Source organism: Canis lupus, chromosome 17 (genome assembly GCF_048164855.1).
Source record: "Canis lupus baileyi chromosome 17, mCanLup2.hap1, whole genome shotgun sequence".
In the NCBI taxonomy this organism is placed as follows: Eukaryota; Metazoa; Chordata; class Mammalia; order Carnivora; family Canidae; genus Canis; species Canis lupus.
In genome coordinates, this window is record NC_132854.1 from 41,458,304 (window position 1) to 41,477,619 (window position 19,316).

At 34.8% G+C, this 19,316-nt stretch overlaps 1 long non-coding RNA gene across 4 annotated transcripts in view; it reads left to right on the top strand.

The window, feature by feature from the left end:
* The window catches only part of LOC140608040 (uncharacterized), a 120,280-nt gene that overhangs the window by 193 nt on the left and 100,771 nt on the right, over positions 1-19,316 (top strand). The window contains exons 1-2 of one of the 4 annotated variants that reach the window (XR_012009988.1): positions 229-943; positions 2,396-2,430. The exons of 2 other annotated variants lie outside the window; for them this stretch is intronic. This is a non-coding gene — a long non-coding RNA (uncharacterized lncRNA). Of the gene's footprint in view, positions 1-228; positions 944-2,395; positions 2,431-19,316 lie in introns of those variants that run through there. One more of the 4 variants, XR_012009986.1, reaches the window with a different exon arrangement.

Here is a 19,316-nt window from a genome sequence, read left to right on the forward strand (position 1 = left end):
TTCAGTGTCACACTGTAGCGGCACGTAGCCCCAGGGTGCTTGCTGCCAAGACGGTGGCGCAAAGGCAAAGGCCGGGGCCGGGAGCTATTGCCTGAGGCCAGAATGGGAGGCGTGAACAGGCACAGGCCCAAGTCTGGCCTTCCTGGAGAACTGAGGGCCCAGTGAAAGGACACAGGTTTTTTTTTTTTTTTTTAATTTTTATTTATTTATGATAGTCACAGAGAGAGAGAGAGGCGCAGAGACACAGGCAGAGGGAGAAGCAGGCTCCATGCACCGGGAGCCCGACATGGGATTCGATCCCGGGTCTCCAGGATCATGCCCTGGGCCAAAGGCAGGCGCCAAACCGCTGCGCCACCCAGGGGTCCCGGACACAGGGTTTTGAATCAGAAACTCGGGGCCCCTTCCCCCATCCTCCCAGGTCCAAAGCCTCGACGATCTAAACACAACATTCCGTTGCACATTCTCGGGCCAGTTGTTCCCACCGCCGCCGCAGCAGCTCCAGGTTGTCGAGAATTCAACCCGGGAGACTATCTCTGCCTCTTCCTCACATCTTGCCACTGGAAGAACAACCTTACGGCATTGCTGACTCTTTCTGACCAAGCCTGACCGTCAGCACCCTGCTGTAGTGTAGCTGGCCCCTTCTCCCACACCCCTACCTACATCAGAAAATGTTCTCTTTCCGTAAGGGAGGCTCACAGGCTGGGGCTGGGGCCTAGTCTGGTGAGGAGGAGTGGAGGAAGGGTGCTCACGGAAGGGCAAACAAGGTGCAGCTGGAGCCTGAGGCTGCATTATGTGGCTTGGCTGGGGGGGGGGGGGTGGCGAGAGGGGGCGCATTCCTTTGACCTAGTATATCATGCCTGAGTCAAGAAAGAAGCACAAGACCTGCTAAAAGGCAAAACAACATAGTTTGAGGAGACAGAGAAAGCATCAGAAGCAAATACAGGTATGGCAAGGATGATGGAATTGTCAAGTCAGAAATTTATAACAACTATAATTATATAAATATGCTAATAGCTGTAATGCATGAAGCAGAGGGCAGGTAAGAACAGATGGGCAATGTGAGCAGAAAGATAGAAACTACCAAGAAAGTAGCAAAAGAAAATGCTAGAGGTCAAAATCATTGTAACAGACATGAAGAATGCTTTTGATAGGCTTACTAGGAGACTGGCTGAGGGAAGAATTGGTGAACTTGAGGTGGCATTGAGGTTCACAATAGAAATTTCCAAAACTGAAAAGCAGATTTAAAAAAAAGACTAAAAAATAAATAAATAGAATAGCCAAGAACCATGGGACAACTGTACACTGTATGGCATACACATACGGGAATAAAATAAGAAGAAGAAAGAAACAGACAAAATATTTGAAACAATACTGGCTGAGAATTTTCCCAGTCATTCAGACAACACTCCATAGATCCAGGAAGCTCAAAAAATGCCAAGCAAGTTAAGTGCAAAGAAACACACACACACATACACACACACACACACACACCTAGGCATACCATTTTCAAAAAAAACAAAAATCGAAGATAAAAAGAACCTTGAAGGAAGCCAGTAGAAGAAAAACACTTTACCTATAGAGGAACAAAGATAAGAATTACATATCACTTTCCTGCATGATTGGTGTGAGCAAGATGAGAGATAAGTAAAATATTTAAAGTGTTGAGAGAACAACGACATAGACTTGTGTACATTGAAAAATTATCCTTATTCACAAAGGAAGAACATTGAAGAAAGAATCAGTGAAAATAAAATAAAAACTTTTATTTTTAATTGGTCTAACAGGTAATGGTTTGTTCAAAATAATAGCAACAATGTATGTGCTCATTTATTATATATTTTTAGAATATACACATGTATGCTTATGTATTAAGTGAAATAAATGACAGCAATGATAACAAGGAATGAAAGAGAGGAATTAGGCTTCTTTTGTATTATAAAGTACTCATTTGTGCAGTGGTATAGTGTTATTTGAAAGTGGACTTGTGTATTAGTCGGGGTTTTCCAGAAACAGAACCAAAAGTGTATACAAAGAAGATAGATAATATAGGTTAAGTGATAGGTAGGTAGATAGCTAGCTAGGTTAGCTAGCTAGCTCACGCATCTATGGAGGCTGAGAAGTTCCACAATCTGTTGTCTGAAACCTGGAAAACCTGGAGCCAGAGGTTTAATTTACTCCAAGTTTGAAGACCTGAGAACCAGAGGGTTCATACTGGTGTAACTCCCAGTCCAAGGCTGAAAGCCTCAGAAAAGGGGGGCTGCTGATGTAAATTCCAAATCTCAAGGCCCAAGAGCAAGAAGCTCCAAAGCCAGAGGGTAGGAGAAGATAAGCATCGGACTTAAGTAGAGAGAGCAAGAATGTACCCTTCCTTTACTTTTTTTTTTGTTTTATTCAGGCCCTCAACCAATAGGTTGATACCCATGCACATTGGTAAGTGTGGATCTTCTTTACTCAGTCTAATGATAAAGTGCTAATCTCCTCCAGAAACACTCACAGACACACCCCAAAATAATATTTTACCAGCTTAATGAGCATCCCTTGGCTCATCAAATTAACACAAAGTTAATTATCAAATTTGGATTAGTTGCTAATGTTTATAGCCATGTATATTGCACACATTGTAAATAGACATTACAACCACAAAACAAGTAAAACAAAAAAAGGATGCAAAGAAAGCATTTGATGAAACATAATACCCATTTATTGTAAAAGTTCTGAACAACTAGGAATAAAGGAGAATTTTCTTAACTTGATAAAGAACATATACAAAAACCTATATAGCTCACTTTTTAATTGTAAATCAGAAGCTTTCCCACTGAGATCAGGTATAAGCTAATCATGTTCCCTTTCAACACTTCTTTTCAACATCTTACTGGAATTCTTTGCTAAAACTGTGATAGGGTTTGGAGGAAGGAAGGGAGAAACAGAAGCATAAAGTACTTTCAGAGTAGTAAAACTACTCTGTACATACACTACAATGATGGGTACATATCATGATAAACCAGTATAATTTGTTCAAACCAACAGAATGTACAACACCAAAAGTAAACCTTAATGTAAACGTGAACTTTAGATGATATGGTGTAGGTTTATCAATTGTAACAATGTTCCACTCTGGTAGAAGTGTCAATAATGGGGAAAGTTGTGTGTACCTATATATGTGATGTCTTTGTACCTTCCACTCTATTTTGATGATACCTTAAATGTGCTCTAAAATATAAACACTATTTAAGAAAAAAAATGTAAAAAGAGGCCAAAAATTGCAATGCCCCTGAGGACAATTACTTTTACTTTAGTGTTGTACTTATTCCTGGAGCTTATAGAGAACCATAACACATAGTAGGCATTCAGTAGCTATTTGTGGAATGAACAACCCAGTGACTAAATAAGTATTTTTCCCCTGGCTTCCGCTTAGATTTCAGCAAGCCTAAAAATTAATGGAAATTCTAAAATGAACTATTGAGTCTCTCCCAGTAGCATCTTCATTGTATACCCAAAAGCATTTAATTATCACATCCTTTTCTTAGTGTGTTTATAGCTGTGTGATTACAAGAAGTTTAGGGTTCTTTGTTGCTGTTTTAGTTAGTGTGTGCATGAATAAGGTTGTATAAATTATAAGAATAAAATATATAACTATTGTTTTACCAAAGGAAATAAATGCAAATATAATGCAGTGATTCTGTGATTTACAAATATATTGTCACTGTAATATGAAGATAAATGCACATGTTGCATAATGATTTGCTATAAAACATTTTAAGAACAGCATCAAACAAAAAAGAAGCTGATCTCTGTAATGTCAGGCTGCATCACATTATGCAGTATCAACAACACTAGAACATTCAAAATAGCATATTATGTGGCTTGTCTTATTTATAAAATATTCAAAGACATTTGGTTTCTTTAGAATGCAAGTAATCACTCCAACTTCCTAATGAGCAAGAATGGAGCTGTCTCTGGCTCCTAATACTAAGTAGCTAGACTTACCAGTTTTCCTGAAACTGTCCCAAGGTTTAGCAATGTGTCCTAATCTCTAACCCCAAATAAAGTGTTTCATTAGATTATGATTGAAAATAGTGCAATTTAAGGAGTAGCAATCAGATCTGGTCTCAGAAATGTAGGAAAGAATATGTATGACATGGGTCATTAAAGGGGAAAATACCTTTCAGAAAGTGTCAATTAGCAAAAGCTTAAATATTTACCCTTATTAAAAGTATATATGCTGAAATTTTTTATTAAAATAATAACTCATATTGAATATGGCAAGAACAAAAAGATACGGAGACAATAAAATTTATTTCCACTCAAGTGTAACTATTCTTGATAGTTGGAAAGACAAATACCATATGATTTCACTCATATGCGGAATTTAAGAAATAAAACAGATGAAAATAGGGGAAGAGAAGGAAAAAGAAAATAAGAGGAAAACAGGGAGGCAAACCATAAGAGACTCAACTATAGGAAACAAACTGAGGGTTGCTAGAGGGAAGAGAAATAGGGGTATGGGGTAACTGAGTGATGGGCATTAAAGAGGGCACGTTATGTAATGAGCACTGGGTGCTCGTTGTATGCAACTGATGAATCACTGAACTCTACCTCTAAAGCTAATAATACAATATGTTATTTAAATTGATTTTTAAATAAAAAGTTTAAAAAAAACTTTGATAGTTGGGTAAATATCCCTCCAATTATGTGTACAGAGGGGAGAAGAATTAGAAAGAATTAGAAGGTACACACAGTCTTGTAAGCTTTTTTTTTTTTTTTGTAATAGTCTTTTACCATTAACAACATACTATAACACTTTTTCCGTATCATTAAATTTTATTTCTTACTTAAGCATTATGTAATCCTCTGCTAATTTCTCATAATTATGCTATGGTTTTGAGGAAGTAATCTATAATAGTATGAGGTTATGGAAAAGTATGGGGTTGTGTAAAAGGGGAAACAAGATGCTTAGAATCAACCTCATCTTACCTAGAGATCTACATTTTTATCTTAGGGTCTTTCCCATCAAATTTAAATATTTCATTACTGAGATTGGAAATTTTTTGTCTCCCATCCCTATCCTCAACAGCATTCATTAGAATTCTTACACTTCAAATCTGTTGAGAGTATAATCAATTCAAATTAGGAACACTGTGACTCTTTTTGAGAAAACACTTGTAATCATTACCACCAGACTATATTTTTCACATACTGGAGCACTGGCTGAAATGAAGGATCACATCTTTCCCTCTCCCCTCTCTTCTGTCCTCTCTGTACCTTCCTGCCCATCGTTTCCTTTTTTCTGTTCTTGTGGATGGTAGGAAACAAAGAATCATCAGTCTCAGTAATTAAATATTTAAATTTAGTGGGGAAAAAAATCCTAAAATGAAAATGTTAAAACATATAGGTAAGGTGGAGTTAGATGTAAACATTCCTGATTTAATTAACAAGACAATGGGCCTTGTTAGAAAAATTTAAAAATAAAATTAAAACAAGATAAAACAAAATAAAACTATATTTTCCAGCCTCCCTTGCCACTGCAACATTTTCTAAGGTATCAGCGGAAGTCCACTGAAACATTTGGATGTGTTTTACGTTCTCATATACTCATCATCCTTTTTTTCCTTGTTGTTTGCTTGTTAGTGTCTTATTACAACCTGTAATACAAGGCTGAAGGTCAACTTGAGACAGGTGACTATGAGAATTATAGCAGTCACTATGAATGGTGGAGCATGGAGATTGAAGAAGTCTGTGAAAACGGTAACCTCCTGAAGCTAATGAAGGACTTCCTAACTCTGATATTCTTTCTATATTAAAAACAAAAACATTTCTCAAGCCACTTTTACCTGTTATCTACTTTGTGCAGCTGAAGACAATCCATAACTGATATTTTCTCTTTCCAAACTCACTGTTTTTTAGAATCTTATTCCATAGATAAAAAGAAATAAATAAAACTCCCATACATTATCATAATTCTTTCCAAATAATCCCTTATTGTTGTCTTACTGAAATTCAGATGGAAACAAGTCTCATCTTTTTTGCAGCTTTCTTAAGGAACTATTTTTTATTTTCCTTCATCCCTCATCTTTTGGCATCTGAGATAATCCGAGATTAGAGGAACACTCTCCTCCTACCTCATGGCTCCTTCTGCACAGTGATGCATCTAGCCATATGTAAAAACATCTTCTGTCCTTTAAGATCATGCAATTTGACTATTCCCACAACATGCATTCTGATTTCTGCTTTCTTATGATTCCTTCTGTCTGCCCCTGATTGGCCTCCAACGTTTAAATAATTCGAATGACTACAATATTCACACAGATGACTATTACTGAGATTCTTAAATTCTCATTACATACAAATGTTCATGCTCACTTAATTTCAACCACTTACTCCCAACTATGCAAACTGATTTTCAGCAGCCTCTATAAGGGTTCATCTCTGAAATTTTAAATTGAAGATTTCTCACTCTGACCAGAACCCCTCTTCTGTATCACACTAAACATAAACACTCCATACTTTTGACCGTTCTCATATGTCTCCTTAAACCTTCTCTTCTACTTTTTCCTGTACTCATCCTTATAACCGAGTATTAAAACTATTCTCATATTGATACCGTTACTTCTGTTCTTCTCCTTATCCTTTTGTGCTATCTCCTAAAAAAAACAACCCAACCTTGAATCAGTAAAATGGTTTGATCCCTCCTATCTTCAGAACACTTGGTGGTCCAAAAACTAAAGTACTTCACTCTGTCAGCTTTGCTGCTACTAATTCATAATCTAAAAAACTCAGTTGGGCCCGAAATGCTGTCTGCAATTCTTATGCATAACCGATATCACATGGCTCTTTCATATCTTGAAAGGCAATCGAAGCCATTAATTCTGCCAGATGAGAGAATAAACTATCTCAAAGGAAGCAGGTTTATCTGAATATATATTGATATAATGGTTTTTCAGATTATCTGAATATATATGAATATAATGGTTTTTCAGATAAAATTATTTTAAAAATAGAAAATTGTGCTGGTATGTAAATATGTAGCTAATTTAGAAAACTACATATCACCTGTTGTACCTGAAATATGTAGGTTTCATTCAGCAGAACTGAAATATGTGTGGAGGTGTGTGTATCATTCTAGGGAGTTTATATTCTATTAGAAATTATAGGTAAAAAAAATTGTAAACAGCAAAATTTGCACTGTTATGGCTTTATGCAAAGTAAAAATACTTCTAATTTGAAAGCATTTATAATATACAAAAGGCATTCTAGTTGAAAAAACTGGAAGCTAAACATCAAAGAGAATCATATTTTAGGTAGTCAGTAGTCATGTGTGTTTACAAAAATAGTGTACATTGGGACACCTGGGTGGCTCAGCAGTTGAGTGTCTGCCTTCGGCTCAGGGATCTGAGATCAAGTCCCACATTGGGCTCCCCACATAAAGCCTGCTTCTCCCTCTGCCTATATCTCTGCCTCTCTGTGTCTCTCATGAATAAATAAACAAAACCTTTTAAAAAAAAGTATACATAATATACATATTGTTTTACTTCCTATTTTTTCCATATGAACATATCATAACCCTATTTTCACACTCAATTATTCTTTACCATCATTTTAATGATATGGCATTATTCCATATCAATGTCTGAAAGTTAAACATTCTACTATTGATTTTAATTGGTGCCAGCTTACATATATTAGGAACAATGTTCAATATATATCTTGCACAAATAGCTTTGTGCAGTTTATTACTTTTTAGAATTAAGTTTATTCTACTTTTTAAAAATTTAATAATATTCTGGCTTGAACTAACATATTCTATAACATGGATTAGAAGACTCAGCATTAAGATATCAGTTCTTCTGAAATATAGTTATAGCATAAATCTGATCTCAGTCACAATCCAAGCTGGATTGTTTTCTAGAAATTGAGAAGATGATTTTGAAATTTTTTTGAATGGATAAAGGATCAAGAATAGCTAAAGCAATTTAGAGAAATGTACACAACATGTTGAAGGAATCCAAGACTTTTTTAAAAGATTTTTATTTCTTTATTGGAGAAAGAGAGAGCACAAGCAGGAGGAGCAGCAGAGGGAGAGGGAGAAGCAGGCTACTCATTGAGCAGGAAGCCTGATTCGCGTCTCTGTCCCAGGACCCCAGAATCATGACTTCATTCAAAGGCAGACCCAGCTGACTGAGCCACAAGGTACCCTAGGAATCCAAGGTTTAATATAAGGCTACAGTAATCCATACGGTGTGGTCTCCCAGAAAGATAAACAAATTGATCAGTGGAGCACTATAGAGAGTACAGAAATAAATGTACATATAGATGGTCAAGTAATCTTCAAGAATGCCAAGCAACTCACTGGGGAATAGAAAATCTGTTCACCAAATGGTGCTGGAATATCAATATGGGGAGGAAAAAAGCCTTCTACTTCACACCATGCACAAAAATAAAAAATCCTCTTTAGATGAATCAGAGTCATAAATGTAAAAACCAAAAATGTAATGTTTTAGAAGAGAAGGAGAAAGTATCTCTATGACTTTGGCATAGCTAAATACTTCTCAAACCAATCAAAGAAAGAGATAACTATTAAAGAAAAAAAAAAGGATGGATTAGACTTAATCAAAAATTACAAAATTTTTCCTCATTAAAAAAAAATCGCTAACAAAATCCATAGATAGGGCAGCCCCGGTGGCGCAGCGGTTTAGCGCCGCCTGCAGCCCAGGGTGTGATCTGGAGACCCAGGATTGAGTCCCATGTCAGGCTCTCTGCATGGAGCCTGCTTCTCCCTCTGCCTGTCTCTCTCTCTCTCTCTCTCTCTCTCTCTGCATCTCTATGAATAAATAAATAAAATCTTTAAAAAAAATCCATAGATATTCTAAAGACTCAAAAAGTACTTATAGCCAAAACATACTAAGAACTATTGAAACTCAATTATAAAAGACAAGTCAATAAAAATGAGCAAAACATTTCACAAAATATATGAAAATGGTGAAGAATTTGAGAAATTGTTCAACACCATTAAGTCATCAGGGAAATAAAAACGCTTAAATCATAATGAGGCAATGAAGTACACCCACGTACTAAATCAATTTAAAAAATGATAACTCCAAATATTAGAAAAGTCCATGACCCTCATACATTGGTGGTGGAAGTATAAAATGGTACAACTACTTTGGAGAATTGGTCTCTTAAAAACTTTAACATGTATCTACCTTGTAACTCAGGTATTCCACTCTTAGGTGCTTACCCAAAAACATGAAAACAGTACAACATAGCAGCATTCCAGATAATAGCCAAAAAAATGGTTAACAACATAAGGAGTTGCATAAACTGTGATGTGTACATTCAATTAGAAATAATCAGCTGTAAAAAACTGACAAGCTCCTCAAACATACAACAGCATTATCGAACATTAAATGTGTTGAGTGCTAGAAGCCAGATACCAAAGGATGTACACACAAAGTCACACAAAATAACCTGTGTGGGTCCACTTATATGTAACTCCTAACTTTGCTAATAGACTTGGACTTTCTATTCTATTTATTAAAATGATTCAAACAACAATTTAAATGCTTAGAATATTTCACATCCCCATTCTTCAACAACAATGTTGGCCTTTGTTTCTAACAGTAATAGCAAACATTGGCGATTATGATATTTTCCAGCAAAATTGGTGAGTTTAGTGGTGGTAGCAGAAGCATTCTGACAAGATTCGTCCATCTTTGATATAGCATACTTCTGTAAACATAGAAATGTTCAGCATTGTCTTCTCACATGGTTTCCTGCAAAAATTCTTGCAGCCGTTCTAGATTTCACAAAATTATATTAATTAATCCTGGGTATGATTTCAATTCTGGGTCTTTTTTTTTTTTTTTTTTTTTTTTTTTTTTTTTTTTTAAGAATTATAAGCTTTCCAGAAGCTCAGCAAAAGATTGCTTCTCCAGTCTCTGTAACCCAGATGGGCATTCAGAGGAATCAGTGATAATGCAATTTGAAGTAGTGGGAGAAAACAGCTTTGAGCAAGCAACTGACAATGTCTACTGTAGCAGTCAACACTGTCATTCAATTTAATTAAAAGTTTCTAACTGTGATCGTGTTTAGAAAGGCCTACTTGAGATTTTAATGAAAATCTCTTCAATGTTTCAAACCTAAATATGACAGTATATGTTGATTTCGAATGAATATGTATTTTTATTATATTAAAGAAAGAGATCAAACAAGGTAAAATTCTTGGAGTTTCTCAGACTTCTAGAGAAGGTTTGATTGCCAAGGTGATCACCTTATTATGAGTTTTTTTTTTTATGAGTTTTAATCTTAGTGGTGAAATCTATCAAATGATCTACTCTACATCCATTAAAAGAGTATATATTAATACTCTTATTTGCGTTATGCTAATTAACCTACTAATACTTAATGTCTTATAGTTTTTATAGTATCTTGTAGATAAATCATTAATATTAGTGTTTTAGCACTTCTACTTCTAAATATGTTTAAGTTCCTTTTATTTTTGATGCAAGCTTTTCGATATCAATATGATAACTTCTTAAAAAGAATTGGGACACCATCCATCCTTTTCTGTAAACCAAAGAAGTTTAAATCCCCAGAGAATAATTTGTTGTGTAAGGCTTGAAATATATTGATTTTTATCATGACTGAGCCCATCCTGTTGTGGATAGCTCCTTGCCAATTTTCCCCCAAGTATATCACTTCTGTGTTTTTCTCTTAAACTAATTAAAATAATAGATATTTTTCAACACTGATAGGACTAAAAGTGTGCTCAGTAAAATGGATAGAAAATATCTACATTAAAGACCATCAATTGAAATTTCAGAATTCAAGTTTCAAAGATTTATAAAATTTTATAATTTTATAACATTTTCAAATCTTCTAGGGAAAGAAAAAAAATAACAAGAACCAAAATTAGTCCAAACAAAGGTTCAATACAGAGAATGAAATTTCACTTTCTGAATGTTGATACTGTTCCTAAATCAGAGCCAATTATTATACTATGCATTTTATACCTACTTAAAATAGAATCACCATTAGAATAAATGGCGACACTTTAAAACAAGCAAGTCTCAGATATTTCAACACATAAACACATAAGAATGTTCTCAAGAAGCTGCAAATAAAGCAACAGAGAAAGTCCTGAGATCCTGAAAACCAGCGATCTACATTATAAAGGGCTGAGGAGATTCCCAATGCAGTGATGAAGGGATATCACAAACCTGATTTCTCTGCTGAAGACCTGGAGAGCAATCAGTCCTGATTGCAGTAAAAGGACTAATATTGATCCTTTGTCCAAGTGATTTGCCTATCTTTCATAGCCTATTGCCACAAAGTTCCTAGAGTGCTCTTTCTTAAAGGTAAATTTAACCATTTCCCTTTATGTATAACTTCTTTCAGCAACATCTTCTCTTTCTAGTGGTGCATTTTAAATAGTTTGACATAGCTTTATCTGTTTCCATCTTCTCACACTCTGCACTCCAAAATGAACTTTTTTTAAAAGGTTTTATTTATTTATTTATGAGAGACACAGTGAGAGAGAGGCAGAGACATAGGCAGACTGAAAAGCAGGCTCCCTGCAGGGAGCCTGATATAGGACTCCATCGTAGGACCCCAGGATCTCGTCCTGAGCAGAAGGCAGAGGCTCAACCACAGAGCCACCCAGGTGTCCCCACAATTAACTGTTAGATGTTTTTCCACAGGTTCTGGATTTCTCTTACCCCTGAGACTCCTCAAGTCCTTAACCCCTTATTCAGGACCATTATCTTTTTGTTCCTCCATACCAGGTTTCCTGTGTAGATAATTCTCTGTTGGTAACTATTTTTAACGTTATTTCTTCTGGATTATTGTCCTGACTCCCTATACTACATGCAGAGTTTATGCCACTTCTCATAGTATAGGTCTTAGTTTTGATCTTTTTGGATTCTACAATGATATTTATTAAGGACAAAGAACAATTTGTTAACTATCTGGATAGATGCTCTATGGCGTGTGCCATTTTAGAGCTAAAATTCAAAGCAATCGGTCTAAGGATGCGTAAAGATGTTCAATAGCATATAAAAATAGGATATATAACTACAATGTAGCTGCTATTGGGAGGGCACCTCAATATTTGGCAAAGTATCACTGACTTCTTACCAGGATGCCCCATTTGGGTTCACCACCCCAAACAATGTTCAACACTAAATTCAGTTTTAAAAATGAAAATGAAGTACTGCTAATATTTATATTCAGATTGCCATATGCTACATGTTATTCTAAATGTTTTACATTTATTACCTTATTTAACCTTTATAATAATCCTAGTATAATTATTTTCTGTATTTTACAGGTAACTGCTTGTAAAGAGCTAGTGTGTAGTAGGACAAGCTTTTGGAACTCAGTTAACTTACTCTAGAGTTGTGCAAATAACTACTGAATTATGCTAGTTTATATAGGTAAATAATATAGCAGACATTTACACGTAAAACATGTTACTTACAGAGTCACAGAGAAGCCAGTAAGAGTCAAGCCTATATATAATTTCATGAATTTAGTCAGTGAATATTCTGGTTTCCAGTAGAACTTTAAGACAGTGAAAGCCCAATAGACATGCAGATTATTTCAACTATGAAAGACCTACTTTTAAAAGCATAGTAATATATGCCACCCATTTTAAAAATGTATTTTTAATATATTTAAAATACATTCTTATATTTTAAAAGTAGACATTCAGGAAATGCAAAAACATAAAGGAAAATACAATTTGCCTTTCATGAACTACAGACAAATTAAATTATTTGCAGCCTATTCTGAGTCTTGTTTTCCTAGTATTCTAAGAAAATGCACTTAAGTTACAGATAACTGCTTTGGGCCTATATCTTTTAATTTATTTTATTATATGGGTATTATTATTTGTGTTCATTAAAATTCACTGAACCCTGAAGTTGTTGTAAGAAAACATAAACCAGAGGCAATGGTATTCTCATACTATTTCTATACATCTCTGAAAAAAAATATTCTAAAGAAATATCATTTACGTAAATGATATTTTAAATTGTGCTTACAGGCTTTGTTTAATGAGCAAAATAATAAAATAATTTAAATATATTTTGTTGATATATTTAAATCATGTTTGTATGTGCCATTTTATTCATTGTAAGTCACTTATTTAGATATGGGTCCAAATTATATTTCATTTGGAAAAAAGAATAACAGTGCTCTGGCTTAGATGACACATATGAGTTATGTGCAATTTATCTGTTTCCTGTCTGCTACAATGCATGATGCTTGACCATAACACAGCAATAACTGTACACAGAGATGGTTTCTCTTAAAACTTTTTGGGTAAGAAGAGAACATGTGGTGGAAATTCAATAGATCCATCTTACTGAAATAAAGGCATTTGAATGAGAACAAAATCGAAACATCTATCTAGTACAATTATCCCTAGCATCTTCCATATATATGTGTGTATGTATGTGTGTGTACATATACACATTTGTATATGTTTCTGTATGTGTGCATACATACGTTATAGGTAACCATAGACAAAATACTGTTTTAGGAACTATAGAACTACCCAGAAGGAGAAAATATCTTTTCCTGATTTGCATACTTATACATAATAAGAATGGAAAATAATAACCTCCTTTCATACTGCTGCCCAGTCTATAAGTATTCAGTTATTCTGTCACCTGAGAAGTTCTAGTCCAAAATGAAGCTCCCCCTCCTCAAAACTAAGTGACCTCATGAACTCTGATGCTGAAAACTCAAGTTGTCTTATTCACATATCTTGTATCCATGCTTGATAATGGGAAACCTGCAGACCTCTCATGAAAACCATTATTCTAATAACAAGGCCGGATAATAAGACAATAGAAAGAGGGTATTTGACCCTCTATAAGTGGCAAATAAAAAAGCCTTTATTGTAAGAGCTCTTCTGATTCTAATGGAAAGTCACTAAGGCTAAAAGTTCAAATCCCTTTTTTCCTATTTACTCACTTTATGATTATGATCAATTTCATTTAAAATGGCTTTCTTAAGTCTAGTTCTAAAATGGTACATAATTACTACTGAGCCCCTCACAGAGATCGAGTTACCATTTGGTACTAAGTTAATTATTTTAAACTACTAAGGTTAATTTTTACACTATTTGCTGCCTCACCTTTGCAGTTGCAAAAAAAATTGCTTAAAAATATTCTACTCTCATAAAAGAATTAGTATGCTTCCAAAGATGTTGATTTTTTTCATGGCATAATTCATATTTTCAGAAACTCTGATTCTATTATATAAATATGAAGTGTTCACCCAGTGACCTGAAAAGCTAACGTGTCTCTAATGGAAACATCAGGCCCAGCATATGTGTAGAACAAATGTCTGTGACGTAGACACATCTGATAATTTCTGTCATGAACAGGTAACATATATACTTGAGTAATTCAATCATTGTGTTCAGTGTTTAGCACTGAATATCAAGAATAAATGGATTGACTAGGAATGAGCCCACTCTGCTAGCCATATATAGAAATGTCTTGGGTGTCACAGATCACACATATTTCAGAAAATATTCTGCTTCTCCCAGAAACCGATATTTCAAAATGATAAATATCTTTCTATGGACCTAGAGGAGTTATATGAACATTCAGGAATAGCTGCTTTCTAAACTTGTCAAATATTTTCTGTTAAAATAATTCAAATCAATATGAAATTTGTGGTAAGCGTGTGCAAACTAGTGGTTATTATTAAAATAATGTTTTATTCAGTAATGTTGCTTAAGGGATACAGGTTGTAATTCATGTAGCATTTGACTACAATAACATATTTTTGTGTGAACATTATTAAATTTTTATTTACTATCACTTTTAATATTACAAATCTCAGTATTCCAAAATTGATTTAACAATTTTGAAAATAGAATTTTGAAACAATAAATACAATAGTTTCAATAGCAATGTTAAGATTTTTAGATTGCAAATTGAAGTTAATAAGCAATTTTTTGTTTCAAATTATGTAATATAAAATAAGCAAATATTCCTCAAAAGTTTCCTCAGAGGTGAAATTAGCTTATAGGTTGTCCCATCTAAAAACAATCTAATGGACCTCAAAATGCTTTTTTTTTTTTTGAACTTGAATAGTCAAGCATAATACATAAGCATGGCAATTGCTGAGTATGTCCAAGATGATTGAAATTTGCTTTTATGAACACAACTTACTGACCTTTGAGAAAATTTTTGATGAGATTCTACTGGCCTATAATAGCATGAAAAGAAAACATTTTCCTTTTACACTTCTCAAAGTTTACAATATGGAAAAAATAATTTGTATAAATGAATTAATTTAGCTGTATCTTTGTTAATTTACCACATAATGTAAGCAAAATCTTAACAAACAGCCTCCAAAACCCTATAAAATCAAACTTACATATGAATAGGCCAAACATATCTTATTAACCTGTGATTAAATCAAATCTTGGTCTACAAGAAAATACAAGTTTGAAGATACACCTATATTGTTGATTAGGCAAATGCTTTCAATTTGCTCTTCCAAAGAAAATGCAAAATGAATACTTATTAGTGTACAACATGTAAAACAACCAATCTGAAATTCAAATATTCCATTTCTATGCATGTCCAAGTTTGCTTCCATTTTCTGTGCATATTTTCATGTGCAACCATATGCTTAAAGACAATCTCCAATACCCAGATGACAATTTACCTTTTTAAAATATCCTTTAAATCTCTTTTAATCCTCACTTCTCATATGAAGCATATTAAATGAGTTAAGATGATTAGAATTAACTCATCTTTACTGTGGAATTTAGATTGCTGCATTTGTCACCATGTTCTTTTTCTTGAATACTTTGACATTATTTCCCAGCATGCTTAAATCTTATTGCTTGAATAAGACCTTCCCATAACTTCCCAGCAAGAATTAATCTTTTGCTCCCCTCTCCTTTCAAATATATTTTTTTAAACTTTAATTATAGTTCTTATTGGATTAGGTCTCACTGATTTTAAGCCCCTAGACTGAAGGAAACTTTCATTTAGACATATTTGGTTCCTCCAGGAATAGTTATGCATAATAAATGTGTAGTAAATACTTACTGAATTGTGTTGCAAATTAAGATACTGCTTGTCTGGAAAGTCTTATGAAAAGAATAATACATTATAATCACTTTGATACATCAATATTTCAGCTACACTAGACAAAAATAATACATAAATGAAGAAAAAACAAATAATGTCCTCATTGTCCATAAAGTAAAAAAAAAAAAAAGTTATCACTATATGTAAATATATTTATTTATTTTAATGATTTATTTATTTATTTGAGAAAAAGAGTGTGTACATGAGTGTTGGGGGGGAGCGGCAGGGGCAGAGAATCTTCAAGTAGACTCCCTGCTGAGTGCAGAGCCTGAAACATGCGGCTCACTTTCACAATCCATGAGATAAATGACCTGATCCCAAACTGAGAGTCCATTGCTCAACTGACTGAGTCACCCAGGCATCCCTACCTAAATGTATTTATTAATGGTCTATTTTAAGAAAGGGTGGTATTGTCTAGAAAGTGTTTTTCAACCTCAACATTTTTGTGTTAGATAATTCCTTATTGTTGGGGGATGTTCTGTGAATTTAAGAATATTTATCAGTAAATACCCATAACATCCCCCAAATTGTGGCAATCAAATGTTTCCAGATGTTGCCAAATATCCTCAGAGGCCAAAATTATCTGTGGTAGAAAACTTCTTGTTTTGGGAGGGGGAAAAGAATCATAATATATTATCATCACTCTCAAAGTTGAGCTTTTTGACCACAAAAATTTCTCTTGAGTTTATTAAATGACTGGATTTAACAGTGGATTTTTGTCTAAAGGAAGTAAAAAAGAAAGGAAATGGAGACTTATCTTTATTTCTGATCACAGAGATTATCAGGAGGAGAATTTAGAAGTAGTGAGGGTTCATTGACTGGGCACTCTGCCTTTGGCTCAGGGCATGATCCCAGAATCCCAGGACCGAGTTCCACATTGGGCTTCCTGCATGGAGCCTGCTTCTCCCTCTGCCTATGTCTCTGCCTTTCTCTCTCTGTGTTTCCCATCAATAAATAATTAAAATATTTTTTAAAAAATAGAAATAATGAGCTAAATCCCAGCCTGACTTCTCTCTGAGTTTTGTTCCAAAGGAAACAGACTTGCTAGATGGGTTGGAGCATTTCTACAGACAGAAGGTTTTCCCCACCAAAATGTTTGAGATTTTGGAAAAAGACCACCTTACAAACTGTTCATACTAATCTGTACTTGGCCACATCAAATTAAACTTGCTGGTGTAGAGTGGATAGGCAGTAAGGTCAGAATTTAGCTATTTCAAGTCACCATTCTTGTTTGTTGTCTATAAAACATTGAATTTCCGGGATCCCTGGGTGGCGCAGCGGTTTGGCGCCTGCCTTTGGCCCAGGGCGCGATCCTGGAGACCCGGGATCGAATCCCACGTCAGGCTCCCGGTGCATGGAGCCTGCTTCTCCCTCTGCCTGTGTCTCTGCCTCTCTCTCTCTCTCTGTGACTATCATAAATAAATAAAAATTTAAAAAAAAAAAAAAACATTGAATTTCCTACATTTCCCATGTAGAGAGTAGCTATACAGGAACCCAGTGGGTATATCATGAAGACTGTCTAAAACAGAAAGGACTAATTATCAGTCAATTGATTTCCTAAAAGACCTCTAGGATAAAAAAATAATAATTTTTGATCAAGCATAGTTAAGTTCATTAGACTCCTGGTAGTAAGGGAAAATACTATCTTAATGGAATCTTACTAATATTTCAGAAGAAGTTATCTGTCAGAATATTTTGTTTGGGATTGGCCAGATATCATTACATAATATCTTTGAATTGCTAAAAAAAACCTAGAGATGAAGGTCTTAAAATTGTGATACACCAACTGTTAAGTCATCTTACATAAGCTATTTTAGATGATACACAATCTTATTGTCCAATAGCAATAATCTCCTAGAGAACGTAGCTAAGTTCCTTTCATTATTCTGAGTATTGTTTAAAATAAGAAAAGGGAAATTATATTGGTTTCACTTCTCATGCCAAATGACAGGCAAGCAAAGAAACATGTGGCCTGTCAGTGAGAGTGAAGAAAGAAAGGGTCAAGTCACATAGATAGGGAATTAGGAAATTTCTGGCGAAAGGGAGATGTGGACCTGAAACATATCATCCTTAGACTTAAGCTATAAGGGACAAACAAAATTTATGCACATGAGAGGCACCTGAATGGCTTAGTGGTTGAGATTCTGCTTTCGGCTCAGGTCGTGATCCTGGGGTCCTGGGATCGAGTCCTGCATTAGTCCCCGTCAGGAGCCTATTTCTCCTTCTGCCTATGTCTCTGCCTCTCTCTATCATCAATAAATAAATAAAGTGTTTTTAAAAAAAAATTATGTGCATGGAATCTGCCACCCATCCAAGAATCAGTTCAGATGTTAGGACAGAGAGACCAGGGTACAGAGGACATTGTATGGATCTGGGCATTTATTTCTCTTTAATCCCTACAAGACCTTTTAAGACCAAGCAACAGTTTTGAGTGAGAGTGAGGAGGGGAGGATACAGAGAAATCCAGTAACTTTACCTAAAGAACTTTTTAAATTACTGTACCATACAGAACTTACAGGACAACATTTTATTTTCCACAAATAATTCATCTAATTAATATTAAAAAGGTGTATATTTTTGTTTATCCATGTACAGTGTGACTGCTATGTTATACATTTCAACTAATGACTGCCATTCAAGTTTGGAGAAGGAAATGTCCATGTGACCTACCTGGAGTTACTGGGGAAAGCTCTACATCTACACAAAAGAATAACAGAATACTTAAAGTACTCTAAATTTTAAATTCATAGGGGGAAAAACTATAAGACTTTCCTAGAAAAAGGAAAACATAAGCAAGGTATGAAAATGAAGACCACAATTAGCCATTTTAACATTCAGGTCTAGTCAGGAACGAAAGAAATGCTAGATATTCCAACTGGAAGGATTTAACCCAGGGAATTTAAAACAGGGAATTGTGTACTAATACACTGAAGAGAGCAAAAGAGGAAGGGCAGGGGGGCAGGGGAAAGTGGTGGCTCAGGGGTAAAAAGGAGAAATGGATTGCAAGTACAAAATAAAGAAACTTTCCACTGATGGTCTTTAGTCCAGAAACAGGTTTTCAATTTTCTGTTGAAGGCACAGCTGCTGGTGGCGGTCCTAGGACCACCAGGAGGCTCCACTAAGACATGTGGTTGTGCCCCAAGTACCTATCTAAGCAGATTACGTGATTTACACAAAACAGATGTGTTAATATAT